This window comes from Schistocerca americana, chromosome 8 (genome assembly GCF_021461395.2).
Source record: "Schistocerca americana isolate TAMUIC-IGC-003095 chromosome 8, iqSchAmer2.1, whole genome shotgun sequence".
NCBI lineage: Eukaryota > Metazoa > Arthropoda > Insecta > Orthoptera > Acrididae > Schistocerca > Schistocerca americana.
Genome location: NC_060126.1, coordinates 127,510,820 through 127,529,650, shown reverse-complemented (window position 1 = coordinate 127,529,650; position 18,831 = coordinate 127,510,820). Strand labels below are relative to the sequence as shown.

The 18,831-nt window shown below is 44.1% G+C and overlaps 2 long non-coding RNA genes across 3 annotated transcripts in view; one reads left to right on the top strand and one right to left on the bottom strand.

The window, feature by feature from the left end:
- Positions 1–17,857, top strand: part of LOC124546017 — a 28,002-nt gene extending 10,145 nt beyond the window's left edge. For both annotated transcript variants that reach the window (XR_006967657.1, XR_006967658.1), the window contains exon 3: positions 17,697–17,857. This is a non-coding gene — a long non-coding RNA (uncharacterized LOC124546017). The remainder of the gene's footprint in view (positions 1–17,696) is intronic.
- Positions 2,730–3,425, bottom strand: LOC124546018. Its single transcript, XR_006967659.1, has 3 exons — positions 3,291–3,425; positions 2,984–3,180; positions 2,730–2,865 (listed from the first exon to the last, which is right to left on the bottom strand). It is a non-coding gene; the product is annotated as an uncharacterized LOC124546018 (long non-coding RNA).
- Positions 17,858–18,831: the final 974 nt, after the last annotated feature.

The window sequence follows — 18,831 nt, the reverse complement described above, 5'->3', positions numbered from 1 at the left end:
TGACTAAAATTATTCTGAAAATATTTGGAAAAAGTAGTGTAACAAATTAATCTGTGTGTAGTTAGATTACAATCTTTGTTACATGGTGTGGAAAATGGTGGCCTTCAGGTGTCATTGTGAGGCTTATATTCTGAGATTTATGAACTTATCTCACATTAGAGAAAGATGGCTCTGGAGTAGGGATTGGAGTGGACCATGGTGTTGATGAGGAAGAAGGTGTCATGGGAGACATGGTGGACAGCAATACTCTCTTTTGTCCCATGCCTAAGGTTAGATTTCAAGGTGGAGGATCATAATCACTTACCTCATATCTTATAGGTTAACACACCAGCACTAGCATGTGAAACTGTGTGGTGAAGTTAGATGTGAAGTGTTAAGTGGTACGACAAAGTAACTGTGATAACACTACATACATAGCATAAAGATATACTCTTACTGAAATTTGTTGTATTAGAATTAACTTAAAAATTTTATATATGTATCCTCATGACAAATAAAATGATGTAACTATCAGTGCATGTTTTCTTTAAAATATATAGTGTTAAAAGTTGGGGGTGGGGGTGGGGGGGAGTTCTAAAAACTGGTAAGACTTGCAAAGGACATGAAAAGGCCAGAATTGAATGCTGTGACCAGTTGGGGGCAGGAGAAAATGTGAGAAAATGAAATATACCTACATGTCGTAGAAATAAAGGAAAGTGAAGTTTATCATGTACCGATATTCAGTGCTCATGAATGTTTCAAAAACAATATGAGAAGGTTGAGACATGGCAGAGGTAGATTCTTGCATGCTCAGCACACTCATAGCTAATCTGTAGATAAATTAAAATAATGAAGGAGAGTGATTAGTATATGCAATCACAGGATGATGTACATACAATTTGATTAGAGAGGGCCTTGTGAAAACATGCTTTGTGATTTGAGTGTTAGATCTCAAGATATATCAATTTCAACTAAGCACTGAAATTAGAATTTGTAGGACCACCTGAAAGGAAGAAGGTACCATTGTTGCATAGGGAGGAAAGGGAGGGGGAAGGGGGGACAAGGGCACCATGTCATTAGGGCAGGCAGGAGAGCATAGTTGCAGAAAGTTTCGGAGAGCTGACACAAGGTTTCGCTAAGGCACAAACAATTCGTAAGACTGAATTTTTGAGGGCAGATATCCCTTGGAAATCAGCGAACGGACGAGTCCAAGGAATGGACGATAAAGGAAAAAAAATACTACTTCCGAAAAACGCATTTTAAGACAATAAAAATGAAGTGAAAATTTTTCAGAGAGTGCTGCTAAAGAGTATCCACTGGAGAAACCAATATGGGACACTGCAGTTTTGATAGACAAATAATTGATAAAGTGGCTTGCCTGATGTCACAGCAGCCTCAAAAGTACTAAGTAAGACAGACAGGCCATTGAATGGAAGAAAGCGCCTTGGGACCTGGCTGATGTCGGACCTACTTCGGACTATAATCCGCCATGGTTACATCATATGCTTTCTATTTGCCCATTTCATATTAAATAAGACTAAATAGATTCAATCACATAGGCAATCTTTTTAGTTGCCGTTTCAATATTTATTTTTCCTGGTGGCAATATCTACAGACTTAGATGGAGGTAGTTTAAGTGAACAAAGCATATGGGAGGTCATACATCATGACTCAACCAACTGTCGGTCAGTGGGTTGAGGGCTTCATTGGTATACTGGCTCATTGTTGTAACAAGATGTCGAAGATGGCCGTGTGGTTGAGTCTAGGTTGTTGGTGTGATTTTTGTTCTGAAGAAATCGTGTGAAGGCAGAGTCCAAAACTTTCCTAAGAGCTACATGGCACAACATCAAAGGGATTTTAAGGTTATCTACGAGTAAATAAATATGACACAATGGGATTGTTTTGTATCCACATAAGTTTCTCTCCCAACTTAAGGCTCGCAGTCACTCAACGTAGTTCTACGACAATGAAATCCTGCACTCCTGTTAGATCGTCGGTTACCGTCACATGCAAGTTGTTCCGAAATACGTTACCGTGCTGTGTATTGCCTTGGTTCTTTCTCTCAGTGCAGTCCAATGTATTTATTTGTATTAACATCAAATTGATAAACTATGTTCACAAAATAACCGAGAGAAGGTCAACTTTGTTACAGTTTAAGTTGAAATTTCAATGAATGTTGTTGATCAGTAGAACACAGGTAGCTAACACAAACAACAGTCGGAAGTTACCGGTAAATAACGGTTTGTGTCTATTAGTGTGGCTTTCACAAAGTGACAATCTGAGAGAGAAAAGGTTGTAATGAAGTATTTCTATCTGTAACATCGCTAACTGTGGTGAAAAACGGACCAAATTTGTGAATGAGCAACTCTGTAGGTTTAGCCCGAACTGAAAAGTTAAGCAATGAGAAACAAAAAACGGAATGGTCTACAGGTGCTTACTAAGATGTGTGATCGCATGTTAGTGTTAGAAATGTAGAATGGTGATATGGGAGGAAATAAGAATAGTCCAACGTAGTTGGGAAGTTGTTGACACTAATCTGTGTGTGCTCTGGAGTCAACAAACAGTCTTTCCCACCCAACACGTCTAAGTACACTGTGAATGAAAGCATTAAGTTTCATCAAACTGCACTGTTGTCGATGAAGGTAAATAAATCACCAAGTGTAAGATCGCAAAATCGTAGTAGATTGGAACATATACTCACCATTCTCCTTGTTCTCGAGGCTGAAGGCCGTTCTGCATGGTGCGCGGAATGCTGATTTCTGCAAGGTAAAATTAGCTCCTTCCCGGCCAACATTTCTGAGTAGTAGTAGACACCGAAGGCCAATTTGTCTAGCTAGAAGGGTAGTTGCTGTTCTGGACCAAAATGCTCCTCGCCGCCAAGTAGGCCTGATTAGACAGTGAAGAAACTGGTTACATTTCATAAAAGTGTATATTTATAGATCGTGGTAAAATTGCAGAAGAATATAAGATCACAGTATCACAACGGACTGAAACATGTACTCACAGTCCCATCTCTTGCGCTCGAGTTTGAAGACTGTTTTATCTAGTGAGCAGAATGGTTGCTACTCTGCGCCAAATTCAGCTCCTTTCTAGTCACCAGGCCTGAGTAGTACTTGGCCATGAAGGCTGTTTTGTTAGCGAGCAGAATACCTGCTGCCCTGGACCAATATAGTCGCCCTCCAGCCAGCAGGCTTGAGTAGACTGTGAACAAAAACGGTTACTTTTTATCAAAATGTACCCACGTAGTTAGAGGTAAAAAATATAAACAAGTGTGTGAACAAAATATCAAGCAGACTGGATCATGTACTCACCATCCTACTTCCTGTTGTCGAGTCTGAACACAATCTTGCCTGGTGACCAGAATGCTTCCTGCTGTGGGCTGAAATCAGCTTCTTCACGGACAATAGATCTGAGTAGTGGTTGGCTCTGAATGCCGTTTTGTCAAGTGTTCAGAACAATTTCTGCTTTGGGCCAAAATCAGCACACTGCCAGCAAACAGGCCTGAGTAACTGTGAACAACAAAACTATGTTTCAATAAAATAAACCCCAGTTGATCAATGTGAAAAATATAAACCAGTGTAAGAAGACATTATCACAGGACACTGGATTGTATACTCACCATTTAAGCTCCTTTGATCAATTTCGAAGGCCGTTTTGCATGGCGAGCAGAACTATTGCTGCTCCACGCTATAGTCAGATCCTTTCAGGCCAACAGCCCAGACCAGTGCTTGGTCCTGAAGGGTGTTTTGTTTAGACAGCACAACACTTGCTGCTCTGGGCCAGTATAGTCACTCTTCTGTCCAGCAGGAATGCGTAGACTGTGAACAAAAAGGTTACATGTTATCAAGATGTACCCATATCGATAGGGGTAAAAAATATAAACAAGTGTGTGTACAAAATATCAAGCAGACTGGATCATATACTCCCCATCCTACTTATTGTGCTCTAGTCTGAATGGTGTTTCGTGTGGTGAGCGGAATGGTTGCTGCTCTGGACTAAATCCAGCTTCTTCCCGGCCTATAGGTCTGAGTAGTGCTGGCCCTGCGGACCGTATTGTGGAGTGTGCAGAACAGGTGTTCCTTGGGGCCAAAATTGGCACACTCCCGGCTAACATGCTTGAGAAGACTTGCTGCTCCACGCTATAGTCAGATCCTTTCAGGCCAACAGCCCAGACCAGTGCTTGGTCCTGAAGGGTGTTTTGTTTAGACAGCACAACACTTGCTGCTCTGGGCCAGAATAGTCACTCTTCTGTCCAGCAGGAATGCGTAGACTGTGAACAAAAAGGTTACATGTTATCAAGATGTACCCATATCGATAGGGGTAAAAAATATAAACAAGTGTGTGTACAAAATATCAAGCAGACTGGATCATATACTCACCATCCTACTTATTGTGCTCTAGTCTGAATGGCGTTTCGTGTGGTGAGCGAATTGCTTGCTGCTCTGGACTAAATCCAGCTTCTTCCCGGCGTATAGGTCTGAGTAGTGCTAGCCCTGCGGACCGTATTGTGGAGTGTGCAGAACAGGTGTTCAAAATGGTTCAAATGGCTCTGAGCACTATGGGACTCAACTGCTGAGGTCATTAGTCCCCTAGAACTTAGAACTAGTTAAACCTAACTAACCTAAAGACATCACAAACATCCATGCCCGAGGCAGGATTCGAACCTGCGACCGTAGCGGTCTTGCGGTTCCAGACTGCAGCGCCTTTAACCGCACGGACACTTCGGCCGGCTCAGGTGTTCCTTGGGGCCAAAATTGGCACACTCCCGGCTAACATGCTTGAGAAGACTTGCTGCTCCACGCTACAGCCAGATCCTTTCAGGCCAACAGCCCAGACCAGTGCTTGGTCCTGAAGGGTGTTTTGTTTAGACAGCACAACACTTGCTGCTCTGGGCCAGTATAGTCACTCTTCTGTCCAGCAGGAATGCGTAGACTGTGAACAAAAAGGTTACATGTTATCAAGATGTACCCATATCGATAGGGGTAAAAAATATAAACAAGTGTGTGTACAAAATATCAAGCGGACTGGATCATATACTCACCATCCTACTTATTGCGCTCTAGTCTGAATGGCGTTTCGTGTGGTGAGCGGAATGCTTGCTGCTCTGGACTAAATCCAGCTTCTTCCCGGCCTACAGGTCTGAGTAGTGCTGGCCCTGCGGGCCGTATTGTGGAGTGTGCAGAACAGGTGTTCCTTGGGACCAAAATTGGCACACTCCCGGCTAACATGCTTGAGAAGACTTGCTGCTCCACGCTATAGTCAGATCCTTTCAGGCCAACAGCCCAGACCAGTGCTTGGTCCTGAAGGGTGTTTTGTTTAGACAGCACAACACTTGCTGCTCTGGGCCAGTATAGTCACTCTTCTGTCCAGCAGGAATGCGTAGACTGTGAACGAAAAGGTTACATGTTATCAAGATGTACCCGTATCGATAGGGGTAAAAAATATAAACAAGTGTGTGTACAAAATATCAAGCAGACTGGATCATATACTCACCATCCTACTTATTGTGCTCTAGTCTGAATGGCGTTTCGTGTGGTGAGCGGAATGCTTGCTGCTCTGGACTAAATGCAGCTTCTCCCGGCCTACAGGTCTGAGTAGTGCTGGCCCTGCGGGCCGTATTGTGGAGTGTGCAGGACAGGTGTTCCTTGGGGCCAAAATTGGCACACTCCCGGCTAACATGCTTGAGAAGACTTGCTGCTCCACGCTATAGTCAGATCCTTTCAGGCCAACAGCCCAGACCAGTGCTTGGTCCTGAAGGGTGTTTTGTTTAGACAGCACAACACTTGCTGCTCTGGGCCAGTATAGTCACTCTTCTGTCCAGCAGGAATGCGTAGACTGTGAACAAAAAGGTTACATGTTATCAAGATGTACCCGTATCGATAGGGGTAAAAAATATAAACAAGTGTGTGTACAAAATATCAAGCAGACTGGATCATATACTCACCATCCTACTTATTGTGCTCTAGTCTGAATGGCGTTTCGTGTGGTGAGCGGAATGCTTGCTGCTCTGGACTAAATGCAGCTTCTCCCGGCCTACAGGTCTGAGTAGTGCTGGCCCTGCGGGCCGTATTGTGGAGTGTGCAGGACAGGTGTTCCTTGGGGCCAAAATTGGCACACTCCCGGCTAACATGCTTGAGAAGACTTGCTGCTCCACGCTATAGTCAGATCCTTTCAGGCCAACAGCCCAGACCAGTGCTTGGTCCTGAAGGGTGTTTTGTTTAGACAGCACAACACTGTCTGCTCTGGGCCAGTATAGTCACTCTTCTGTCCAGCAGGAATGCGTAGACTGTGAACAAAAAGGTTACATGTTATCAAGATGTACCCGTATCGATAGGGGTAAAAAATATAAACAAGTGTGTGTACAAAATATCAAGCAGACTGGATCATATACTCACCATCCTACTTATTGTGCTCTAGTCTGAATGGCGTTTCGTGTGGTGAGCGGAATGCTTGCTGCTCTGGACTAAATCCAGCTTCTTGCCGGCCTACAGGTCTGAGTAGTGCTGGCCCTGCGGACCGTATTGTGGAGTGTGCAGAACAGGTGTTCCTTGGGGCCAAAATTGGCACACTCCCGGCTAACATGCTTGAGAAGACTTGCTGCTCCACGCTATAGTCAGATCCTTTCAGGCCAACAGCCCAGACCAGTGCTTGGTCCTGAAGGGTGTTTTGTTTAGACAGCACAACACTTGCTGCTCTGGGCCAGAATAGTCACTCTTCTGTCCAGCAGGAATGCGTAGACTGTGAACAAAAAGGTTACATGTTATCAAGATGTACCCATATCGATAGGGGTAAAAAATATAAACAAGTGTGTGTACAAAATATCAAGCAGACTGGATCATATACTCACCATCCTACTTATTGTGCTGTAGTCTGAATGGCGTTTCGTGTGGTGAGCGGAATGCTTGCTGCTCTGGACTAAATCCAGCTTCTTCCCGGCCTATAGGTCTGAGTAGTGCTGGCCCTGCGGACCGTATTGTGGAGTGTGCAGAACAGGTGTTCCTTGGGGCCAAAATTGGCACACTCCCGGCTAACATGCTTGAGAAGACTTGCTGCTCCACGCTACAGTCAGATCCTTTCAAGCCAACAGCCCAGACCAGTGCTTGGTCCTGAAGGGTGTTTTGTTTAGACAGCACAACACTTGCTGCTCTGGGCCAGTATAGTCACTCTTCTGTCCAGCAGGAATGCGTAGACTGTGAACAAAAAGGTTACATGTTATCAAGATGTACCCATATCGATAGGGGTAAAAAATATAAACAAGTGTGTGTACAAAATATCAAGCGGACTGGATCATATACTCACCATCCTACTTATTGCGCTCTAGTCTGAATGGCGTTTCGTGTGGTGAGCGGAATGCTTGCTGCTCTGGACTAAATCCAGCTTCTTCCCGGCCTATAGGTCTGAGTAGTGCTGGCCCTGCGGGCCGTATTGTGGAGTGTGCAGAACAGGTGTTCCTTGGGACCAAAATTGGCACACTCCCGGCTAACATGCTTGAGAAGACTTGCTGCTCCACGCTACAGTCAGATCCTTTCAGGCCAACAGCCCAGACCAGTGCTTGGTCCTGAAGGGTGTTTTGTTTAGACAGCACAACACTTGCTGCTCTGGGCCAGTATAGTCACTCTTCTGTCCAGCAGGAATGCGTAGACTGTGAACAAAAAGGTTACATGTTATCAAGATGTACCCATATCGATAGGGGTAAAAAATATAAACAAGTGTGTGTACAAAATATCAAGCGGACTGGATCATATACTCACCATCCTACTTATTGCGCTCTAGTCTGAATGGCGTTTCGTGTGGTGAGCGGAATGCTTGCTGCTCTGGACTAAATCCAGCTTCTCCCGGCCTATAGGTCTGAGTAGTGCTGGCCCTGCGGGCCGTATTGTGGAGTGTGCAGAACAGGTGTTCCTTGGGGCCAAAATTGGCACACTCCCGGCTAACATGCTTGAGAAGACTTGCTGCTCCACGCTATAGTCAGATCCTTTCAGGCCAACAGCCCAGACCAGTGCTTGGTCCTGAAGGGTGTTTTGTTTAGACAGCACAACACTTGCTGCTCTGGGCCAGTATAGTCACTCTTCTGTCCAGCAGGAATGCGTAGACTGTGAACAAAAAGGTTACATGTTATCAAGATGTACCCATATCGATAGGGGTAAAAAATATAAACAAGTGTGTGTACAAAATATCAAGCGGACTGGATCATATACTCACCATCCTACTTATTGCGCTCTAGTCTGAATGGCGTTTCGTGTGGTGAGCGGAATGCTTGCTGCTCTGGACTAAATCCAGCTTCTCCCGGCCTATAGGTCTGAGTAGTGCTGGCCCTGCGGGCCGTATTGTGGAGTGTGCAGAACAGGTGTTCCTTGGGGCCAAAATTGGCACACTCCCGGCTAACATGCTTGAGAAGACTTGCTGCTCCACGCTATAGTCAGATCCTTTCAGGCCAACAGCCCAGACCAGTGCTTGGTCCTGAAGGGTGTTTTGTTTAGACAGCACAACACTTGCTGCTCTGGGCCAGTATAGTCACTCTTCTGTCCAGCAGGAATGCGTAGACTGTGAACGAAAAGGTTACATGTTATCAAGATGTACCCGTATCGATAGGGGTAAAAAATATAAACAAGTGTGTGTACAAAATATCAAGCAGACTGGATCATATACTCACCATCCTACTTATTGTGCTCTAGTCTGAATGGCGTTTCGTGTGGTGAGCGGAATGCTTGCTGCTCTGGACTAAATCCAGCTTCTTCCCGGCCTACAGGTCTGAGTAGTGCTGGCCCTGCGGGCCGTATTGTGGAGTGTGCAGAACAGGTGCTCCTTGGGGCCAAAATTGGCACACTCCCGGCTAACATGCTTGAGAAGACTTGCTGCTCCACGCTATAGTCAGATCCTTTCAGGCCAACAGCCCAGACCAGAGCTTGGTCCTGAAGGGTGTTTTGTTTAGACAGCACAACACTTGCTGCTCTGGGCCAGTATAGTCACTCTTCTGTCCAGCAGGAATGCGTAGACTGTGAACAAAAAGGTTACATGTTATCAAGATGTACCCGTATCGATAGGGGTAAAAAATATAAACAAGTGTGTGTACAAAATATCAAGCGGACTGGATCATATACTCACCATCCTACTTATTGCGCTCTAGTCTGAATGGCGTTTCGTGTGGTGAGTGGAATGCTTGCTGCTCTGGACTAAATCCAGCTTCTCCCGGCCTATAGGTCTGAGTAGTGCTGGCCCTGCGGGCCGTATTGTGGAGTGTGCAGAACAGGTGTTCCTTGGGGCCAAAATTGGCACACTCCCGGCTAACATGCTTGAGAAGACTTGCTGCTCCACGCTATAGTCAGATCCTTTCAGGCCAACAGCCCAGACCAGTGCTTGGTCCTGAAGGGTGTTTTGTTTAGACAGCACAACACTTGCTGCTCTGGGCCAGTATAGTCACTCTTCTGTCCAGCAGGAATGCGTAGACTGTGAACGAAAAGGTTACATGTTATCAAGATGTACCCGTATCGATAGGGGTAAAAAATATAAACAAGTGTGTGTACAAAATATCAAGCAGACTGGATCATATACTCACCATCCTACTTATTGTGCTGTAGTCTGAATGGCGTTTCGTGTGGTGAGCGGAATGCTTGCTGCTCTGGACTAAATCCAGCTTCTTCCCGGCCTACAGGTCTGAGTAGTGCTGGCCCTGCGGGCCGTATTGTGGAGTGTGCAGAACAGGTGCTCCTTGGGGCCAAAATTGGCACACTCCCGGCTAACATGCTTGAGAAGACTTGCTGCTCCACGCTATAGTCAGATCCTTTCAGGCCAACAGCCCAGACCAGTGCTTGGTCCTGAAGGGTGTTTTGTTTAGACAGCACAACACTTGCTGCTCTGGGCCAGTATAGTCACTCTTCTGTCCAGCAGGAATGCGTAGACTGTGAACAAAAAGGTTACATGTTATCAAGATGTACCCGTATCGATAGGGGTAAAAAATATAAACAAGTGTGTGTACAAAATATCAAGCAGACTGGATCATATACTCACCATCCTACTTATTGTGCTCTAGTCTGAATGGCGTTTCGTGTGGTGAGCGGAATGCTTGCTGCTCTGGACTAAATCCAGCTTCTTCCCGGCCTACAGGTCTGAGTAGTGCTGGCCCTGCGGGCCGTATTGTGGAGTGTGCAGAACAGGTGCTCCTTGGGGCCAAAATTGGCACACTCCCGGCTAACATGCTTGAGAAGACTTGCTGCTCCACGCTATAGTCAGATCCTTTCAGGCCAACAGCCCAGACCAGTGCTTGGTCCTGAAGGGTGTTTTGTTTAGACAGCACAACACTTGCTGCTCTGGGCCAGTATAGTCACTCTTCTGTCCAGCAGGAATGCGTAGACTGTGAACAAAAAGGTTACATGTTATCAAGATGTACCCGTATCGATAGGGGTAAAAAATATAAACAAGTGTGTGTACAAAATATCAAGCAGACTGGATCATATACTCACCATCCTACTTATTGTGCTCTAGTCTGAATGGCGTTTCGTGTGGTGAGCGGAATGCTTGCTGCTCTGGACTAAATCCAGCTTCTTCCCGGCCTACAGGTCTGAGTAGTGCTGGCCCTGCGGGCCGTATTGTGGAGTGTGCAGAACAGGTGCTCCTTGGGGCCAAAATTGGCACACTCCCGGCTAACATGCTTGAGAAGACTTGCTGCTCCACGCTATAGTCAGATCCTTTCAGGCCAACAGCCCAGACCAGTGCTTGGTCCTGAAGGGTGTTTTGTTTAGACAGCACAACACTTGCTGCTCTGGGCCAGTATAGTCACTCTTCTGTCCAGCAGGAATGCGTAGACTGTGAACGAAAAGGTTACATGTTATCAAGATGTACCCGTATCGATAGGGGTAAAAAATATAAACAAGTGTGTGTACAAAATATCAAGCAGACTGGATCATATACTCACCATCCTACTTATTGTGCTCTAGTCTGAATGGCGTTTCGTGTGGTGAGCGGAATGCTTGCTGCTCTGGACTAAATCCAGCTTCTTCCCGGCCTACAGGTCTGAGTAGTGCTGGCCCTGCGGGCCGTATTGTGGAGTGTGCAGAACAGGTGCTCCTTGGGGCCAAAATTGGCACACTCCCGGCTAACATGCTTGAGAAGACTTGCTGCTCCACGCTGTAGTCTGATCCTTTCAGGCCAACAGCCCAGACCAGTGCTTGGTCCTGAAGGGTGTTTTGTTTATTCAGCACAACACTTGCTGCTCTGGGTCAGTATAGTCACTCTTCTGTCCAGCAGGAATGCGTAGACTGTGAACAAAAAGGTTACATGTTATCATGATGTACCCATATCGATAGGGGTAAAAAATATAAACAAGTATGTGTACAAAATATCAAGCAGACTGGATCATATACTCACCATCCTAGTTATTGTGCTCTAGCCTGAATGGCGTTTTGCGTGGTGAGCGGAATACTTGCTGCTCTGGACTAAATCCAGCTTCTTCACGGCCTACAGGTCTGAGTTGTGCTGGCCCTGCGGGCCGTATTGTGGAGTGTGCAGAACAGGTGTTCTTTGGGGCCAAAATTGGCACACTCCCGGCTAACATGCTTGAGAAGGCTGCGAACAAAAGGGATAAAGTTTATCAAAATGTACCCAAATTGACAGAGCTAAAACAATATAAACAAGTTTATGAACGCAATATCACTGCAGTGTTGATTGTATACTAACCAGTCTACTTCTCATGCTCAACCTCCAGCGAGCAGAATGCCGGCTCCACTTCGCGCAAAACAAATTCCTGTATATCTGACATGCCTGAGTGCACTGTAAAGAAAAAGATTAACTTTCATGAAAATGCACCCTTGTTTACAAAGGTAAGAAATATAAACTGGTGTAAGAACACAATAAAATTTACAAAACTGATTAGTTAGCTGTGCAGTAAATTTAATCTCAACTGTTTACACCAAGAGAGCTGTAAGTTTACAGTGTAGAAAACATCAGGTAAAATGTTATTATGATCAAAACACAAATGTCGCGTGAGTATCTACAGCAAATAGCTTAGTTCTTGTGTTACATGCTGAGCAGTGGTGGAGCAATTTTGTAGTGTTTTGGAGAGTGGATAGTAAGCATTTTATCCATTGCTGTAAATTTTATTTTATTTTATGCTGGTTAAGACAGTCATACAGCCATCCAACACACCATACAAGCAGTTCTATCTTTGCAGCATAAGTTCAGAAAATTTTCATCCCTCGACTACACTATCTCACACACACACACACACACACACACACACACACACACACACACACACACACACAAACACACATTAATTTCAGAGTTGCTGACTGCATAGGTCATCACAGTGGGTTTATTTTTTTTTTGAGGAATAACTGTCTTATTTCCATATTGTCTGCAATGAGGATGCTCGATAATAGGTTCAAGGCAATGACATCGGTATCAGGCAGAAGCGGTGAGATGGTGGAAGGTCTCTTGTATCCCACATACAGAATCTGATGAAGTAGTATGCATGTTCCGTATTTCCGTCGCTGCTGGTAGGCAAACACGATGTGGTTAACGTCATCTCACACTCTGTATTGCGATATAGTGAGCCCACTCTCCTAGTTATGTAAACATGTGGTTTAAATTGTTATTGCTTGAATTTTAGAAGTGCCAACTCTTCATAAGCACCTTGCACTATAGTTCACCTAGTATACATGTGGAGTTGTCGTATATCCACTGCCTTATAAAAAAAGAGTGAAACTCCCAGAAACCATGGTCAGATAACAATGTAACTGCGTCTATGTTCACACAATCCATGCATTTAAAACTTCCTGACAGATTAAAACTGTGTGCCGGACGAAGACTCGAAGTCTTGAAGTTTCATATTAGCGCACACTCCTCTGCAGAGTGAAAATCTCATTCGGAATCCACGTATTTCTAAAAAATTTGTGTAGCAATTCTCTAAGACAGAATGGCCACCAAACTGTGTTAGTGGTGTTCATGTTTGGTGTTGTACCAGAACTGGTAGGATATATAAGGAACGTGAACAGCTTCAAATGTTGAGTGGTCACTGTAAATGACATTGATATGCTGCGTACACATGAGAGACAGCATTACCAGCTCCTGACTGGACTGAAGGTAGCCTCACAATGGGCGTCCATTGGGTTGGATGGTCAAATGATGCAGTGTCAAGATGTCACATTGGTTTAAAATTGAACACACACACACACACACACACACACACACACACACACACACACACACACACACACACACATGCGTAGGCTACTGTTTACACTACAACACAAATGGATCCATCTGGAGTGATGCCATGACTGGGAAGTACAGACTGCTCACGAATGGCTTTGCACTGAGTTCAGCAATAAATCGTTGTTCTACGTTACCCTGACGACTATGGTCAACGAGTGTGGTGGCGGCATGGGGAGTGGTCCCATTCATCCACTGGTTTGGATAGACACAATTTGTTTGCACCTGGTCTCATATTGAGAGGAGCTATCAGATATCATTTCAGGACATGGCTGGTAGAGATTAACTGAACTGTGATGGCACACTGGTTTGACATGGACATGCTGCACTATCATGCATTATCTCTCATGTGACAGTATCATGTTGCATTTTTTTAACAGCACAATGCCTATCTACACATGGACATATATCCTGTCTGCGTAACTGAGATACCCCTATGGCCTGCAAGATCCCTAGATCTATCTCTGATGGTGCATGATTTAGACCAGTTCGAACATCAACGACGTCGTCATTCCTGTATCCAGAATACCAAGTTCGATTACAATTGTTGTGGGTTGGGATACCTCAGGAGAAACCCTTTCTAACCAATTTAGATCATGCATCCAGGCAGGAGGGATTTCAGCATCTTGCTGATAAATGAAGTAATTTTGACTCAGTGTGTTAATCACTGAAATAGCATCATGTATCCTCTCAACTCATGAAATTTCATTTTGTCTCCTCCGCCTTTTCTGGGCATTTCTCTATTTTAGTCAAACAGTGCAACTTGGACTCCACTACAGCGATGTCCTCTGATAGAGGGAGATGTTATCCGTTTGTGTCTTAATGCTTCATTTTATTTCGATTACAGATGACATGTTCTGGATCTCATCGTACTCTTGACTGCTCCTGATAATCTCTTATTTCGCTAACCTCTCAACCATGTTAGTCCAATTAGGATGACTATTTATCCTACCTGCAAAAAGGGACAAAAATATTGTTTCGGGCCATTGGAGGAAGTGTATCTAAAACAGTAAATTTTATCAATGGTGTTAGTTCCTCTGTGATGAATATTTATAGAAAGGGAACTAACAAGAACTTATTTGGAAATGAAAGTATTTGCATGTGTAAATGCAATTGGCTTCTTTCAGCATCAATTGACAGTGAAAGTAACATTTCAGAAGACGTTTCTATCCTTACATCTTTTCATTTTGACAACTGACTTTTCATGAATATGAATTTTTCACTTTTATTCATTAATTACTTCTTCTTCTTTTGAGACTGCCTTTGTTCTGCATCATGCACAGGGTTGGCAGTGTTTAGTACAGAACTGTCATGGTTAATTTTATGGGATGGCCGGATTACTTTCCTGCCACCACCCCATAACCCCCTCTCCCCCCTCCGGTATGGAATCAGTGTACCCCAGCTGCCTGCGATGAGAGTAAACCATGAAACAGTGCGAGCAAGAGCATCCTAAGACTTCGCCGTAAATATCTCAACTCTAGACAAAGGAGTGCACCTCTTGTGGGTTAATTTTAAGGGGTTGCCAGATTACTGGACTGGGTGCATGTATTGGTTCAGTACAGAATTGTGTCATAAAACTGTTGACCCAGTCCTGACACAAGCTAGCTAGTCCACAGCTGATGTAACTGGTCCTTGATATCCTGGATAGTTTCACTGGGATTGAGATGGCGTACGAGATGATGTCTCATATATTCTAGTGGGTACAGAGCTAATAACTAAACATAACACAGAGAGCTGATGGGGACGCATGTTGCATGTGGGCGATCGTTGTCCTCTTGAAAAATGGCGCCATGATACTGTCTCATAGAAGGCACCATATGAAAATGCAGGATGTAAGTGACATACTATTGTGCTGTCAGAGTTCCCTTGGTCAATACCAGCCATGACCGGAAGTGATACCCGATTTTTCCCTACACTGGAAGAATCATACAGTAATACTCCAAATGCAGCCTTTTGTGTTGTAGTGTTAATGCCAGCCCACACATGGCATAGTAATCCCCTAGTCTGGCTGCTGGTTGTCTCTGACCAATGTTGCAGGATGACACAGAATGTAGAGGGAGTCCATTAACTGTTCTCAGATAGCAGACAAGGATATCTAAGGGTTACAATATGTTTCGTGCACAATAAGGAGAATCTCCCTTGTGGTGTAATCATAAGTGTTTCATTGGAATCATGATGATGAGTATGCCTGCCCTCATATTCCCTGCCATGCAGGATTAGCCGAGCGGTCTAAGGCGCTGCAGTCATGGACTGTGTGGCTGGTCCTGGTGGAGGTGGGAGTCCTCCCTCGGGCATGGGTGTGTGTGTTTCTCCTTAGGATAAGTTAGGTTAAGTAGTGTGTAAGCTTAGGGACAGATGACCTTAGCAGTTAAGTCCCATAAGATTTCACACACATTTTATTCACATTCATATTCCCTTGCAGTCCACCACCGGGCCACTGTCACATCTGAATGTTTCAAAAACTTACACCTGCCATGAGGACTCTTTGAATCTCTGTCAGGCGCTATAACTCCGTTTCACATCAGTTCACAGAGTCTCTGTGCCCTTCACAGTCATCACTTAATGTTGACACTGTTTTGCCTCTTATAATTTTACCAGGCCTAGTAACAACACTAAATATGAACAACAGTAATGCAAGTATGTATGTACGGTGTCTGTTCTTTCTAACATATCCAAAAGAACAGACACCTCAAAATAATATCTTCTGTGGGGATGCACTTACTTGTCTGAATACTTGTGCGACTCATGTGATGGGTGATAATGGACAGAGGACACTACATCTGTAGTGTGTGGCATGTAGGAATTTGGGCAGGGCAGGAGCTGTGCTCAGGTGCCTTAAGTGATTAAAGGAACTGCTATAGAGAAGTGAAGCATCCGGATTCGAGTTCTGGTCCAACACAAATTTTCACATGTCGCCATTGGATTTAATACAATGCCTGTATGTAGCTATGTCTGTAAGATTTCTAACACTAGGGCACTCTGGTGGGCCATTCTACCAGTCACAGAGAACTGCCACTCTAATCGTTTACTTACCATCGATGGTGTACAGGTATACAAAGTCACACTTGACATCCAGCCAAGTCTTCTGGGTGCTTCATTAATTAATTTATTTATTTTCAGGCAATATAATTTGTAGTCAGTTTGGAAGTGATTTTGTTAAATATGTGCTTTGTCAACTATCTGTCGACCTAACTGTTGATATCGCAGTGGAAGAGTACTGCATTAAGATTCTACAGTTTGATGGAATGGTAGATATCACTGTCTTCCCAACTCCTTTGTCGCGCCCGCCCTGCTCGGCCCCCCCCCCCCCTCTTTTTCTGTGCCCTCTTCCTCTATTGGCTTCCCCCTCCCACTTATTTGCCCCCCCCCCCCGACCCCCACCACTCCATACCCATATGCCATTGTACTCTATAGTGCAGTATTTTCCATGAGTGTTCAGTGTTGTACGTCCCCTTTTTAAAGTGTTGTGAACAGAAACCAGACTGTCACCATGTTTTTTAATTGTGCCTGTCTGTTTCCTAAGCGTTTTTAATCAGCCTCACTGACCTCTTTGCTTTTTATTTTTCTTCACAACTTTTTTGCCATGTACAAGTTTTAAACAGTCACCATTTTATCACCTCTTTATACTGTTATATCATCTAATTATGTTTTTTAAATTTATCTGTAGGCTGCAGAGCGGCGTATTATGCTGCTGCCAGCCTGCCCCCCTTCTGGGGGGAGGGGGGGAATCAAAATACTATAAAGGAATAAATAAATAAAGAAAGAAAGAAAGGTAGACATCTCGCAGGAAATGAATTTTTATCTTAAGAACCAGTTTCGAAATGGGTGTTCAATGTTGCGAATGTAGAAGCGAAATGCCCTAAGGAGAAACTTCAAAAGTGCATTTAAAAAGCTCAAAGTCAGTTCACAGGTCTCTCAGCAAAGATGAATTTCTGTAGGTTAGCCATGGATCAATCACTACTCCCTGGAGAAAAAAAAGTGAACTTAAAACAGTAGTTTTGCGAAAATGGTGAATACCGTTTTGCTAATGATTGAAGTGGCAGAACTTCATTAAGATTGGCACAAAAATCATATGCTACTTAATGTGGGGCGGTTGACTATACTTTTGCTATCGCATTAACCAAAGCTCGTTTCTGATTTAATTCACTATGTGCTTGGGTCAAAACCGGAGCACAAAAAAAGAACCTGCGACAATTTTATCATCTGCCGAATAAGTTCTTTACTCAGACAGAGGTATCGAGGAAACCTCATCAGAAGCGCTTATTCGGCACAGAAAAGTGTAAGAATCTATCTAACCTTCACAGCTCCATGAAGCCAACTAGAGTTCTGAGACCTATAGCTATATACGATCATAGACTTTGGATGAAACTTCTGAAGTTCCTCAAAACGGTTTCCATAATTTTTGCATTCGCTGGCAAAATTCTGCAGACTGAAGCAAAGGCTAGGTCACAGGATTGGGTCTAAACAGTACAGTGCTTGCCTCACATGAACGTTTGTGACTTTTCCAGGGTGTGGTACAGGTGTGCAGGAAGTAGCGGCGCCTACTAAATTGCATACAAGAAGTTGCCCCACTTACCAGCGACAAGGCTCAGGGTGTCCACGGACATCTCTCTTGCAACACCCTCCTCTGCTGCTGCTGCTGCTGCTGCTGCTGCTGGTGGTGGTGGTGGTGGTGGTGCAGCAGGTGGCCCAGACCAATCTTCGTTCTTCGCTACCCGTTCATCAGACTTGCTGCAAGGACGAGAAACATGCTTCAGTATATGACCAGACTGCACATTGACTAACGTTTCTACAACTTCCACTACTATGGACACCCTGGTAATAAAAAAGAGAGTCATGCTCATTAGATTAGCACAGCTAACGAAAGCTCTTAGTGCTCTGCCTAATTTTGAAGAATGTCTTTGGCCTAGCTTGTTCTCAGACTAGTTTCCCTAAGGTTCTTCCACTCTAGTTCTAGGACTGTTTGCTAGTGTTATATCTTGACGAAGCATTCCTTAACAGTGGTTGGAATTTTTAACGCTTGCCTTCCAGATTACTTGTGTTGACACATGCTATTGAAGAAAAAAGTGAGTCACATGTGTGGCCTAGGATTTAGATGAAGTGGCGTTTGGACTGAGAGCTGTGTACGTGTGGGACTCAATTTATTTTGTTTAACATCAACAGACTAGAAATACAGTTTCCTTAAGTAAGATATTTCTGTAGCCTATAAAGATCCCAACACTGGGCTCCAAACAACCAATAAAAAGTATCTTCCATCAAATAACCTTACCTTAGGACAATCGTACACAGCTAACAATGACAAAAATTTACAATGCTTGGCACATAACGAGTAATTATATGTGAGACAACTTCAGTAGCAAAAGACAGAATATAAAAACACACTATTACCTAACTAGGATCATAACACAAAACTGCGTATTTGTTTACTACCAACACTGTCACCATATAATACCACAACGAACTACACATTATGCTCTGTAAAAGTTCATTTGCACAGCAGCTCTCTCAACAAGAGAGTTATGTTCACAGCATAATTTAAGCTGACATTTTAGGATCAAAACAATTAATCACACTCACATCATGTAGTTAACAAACTAAAGTGCTCTCACTCACTGCACACACACACACACTTCTATGTGCAAT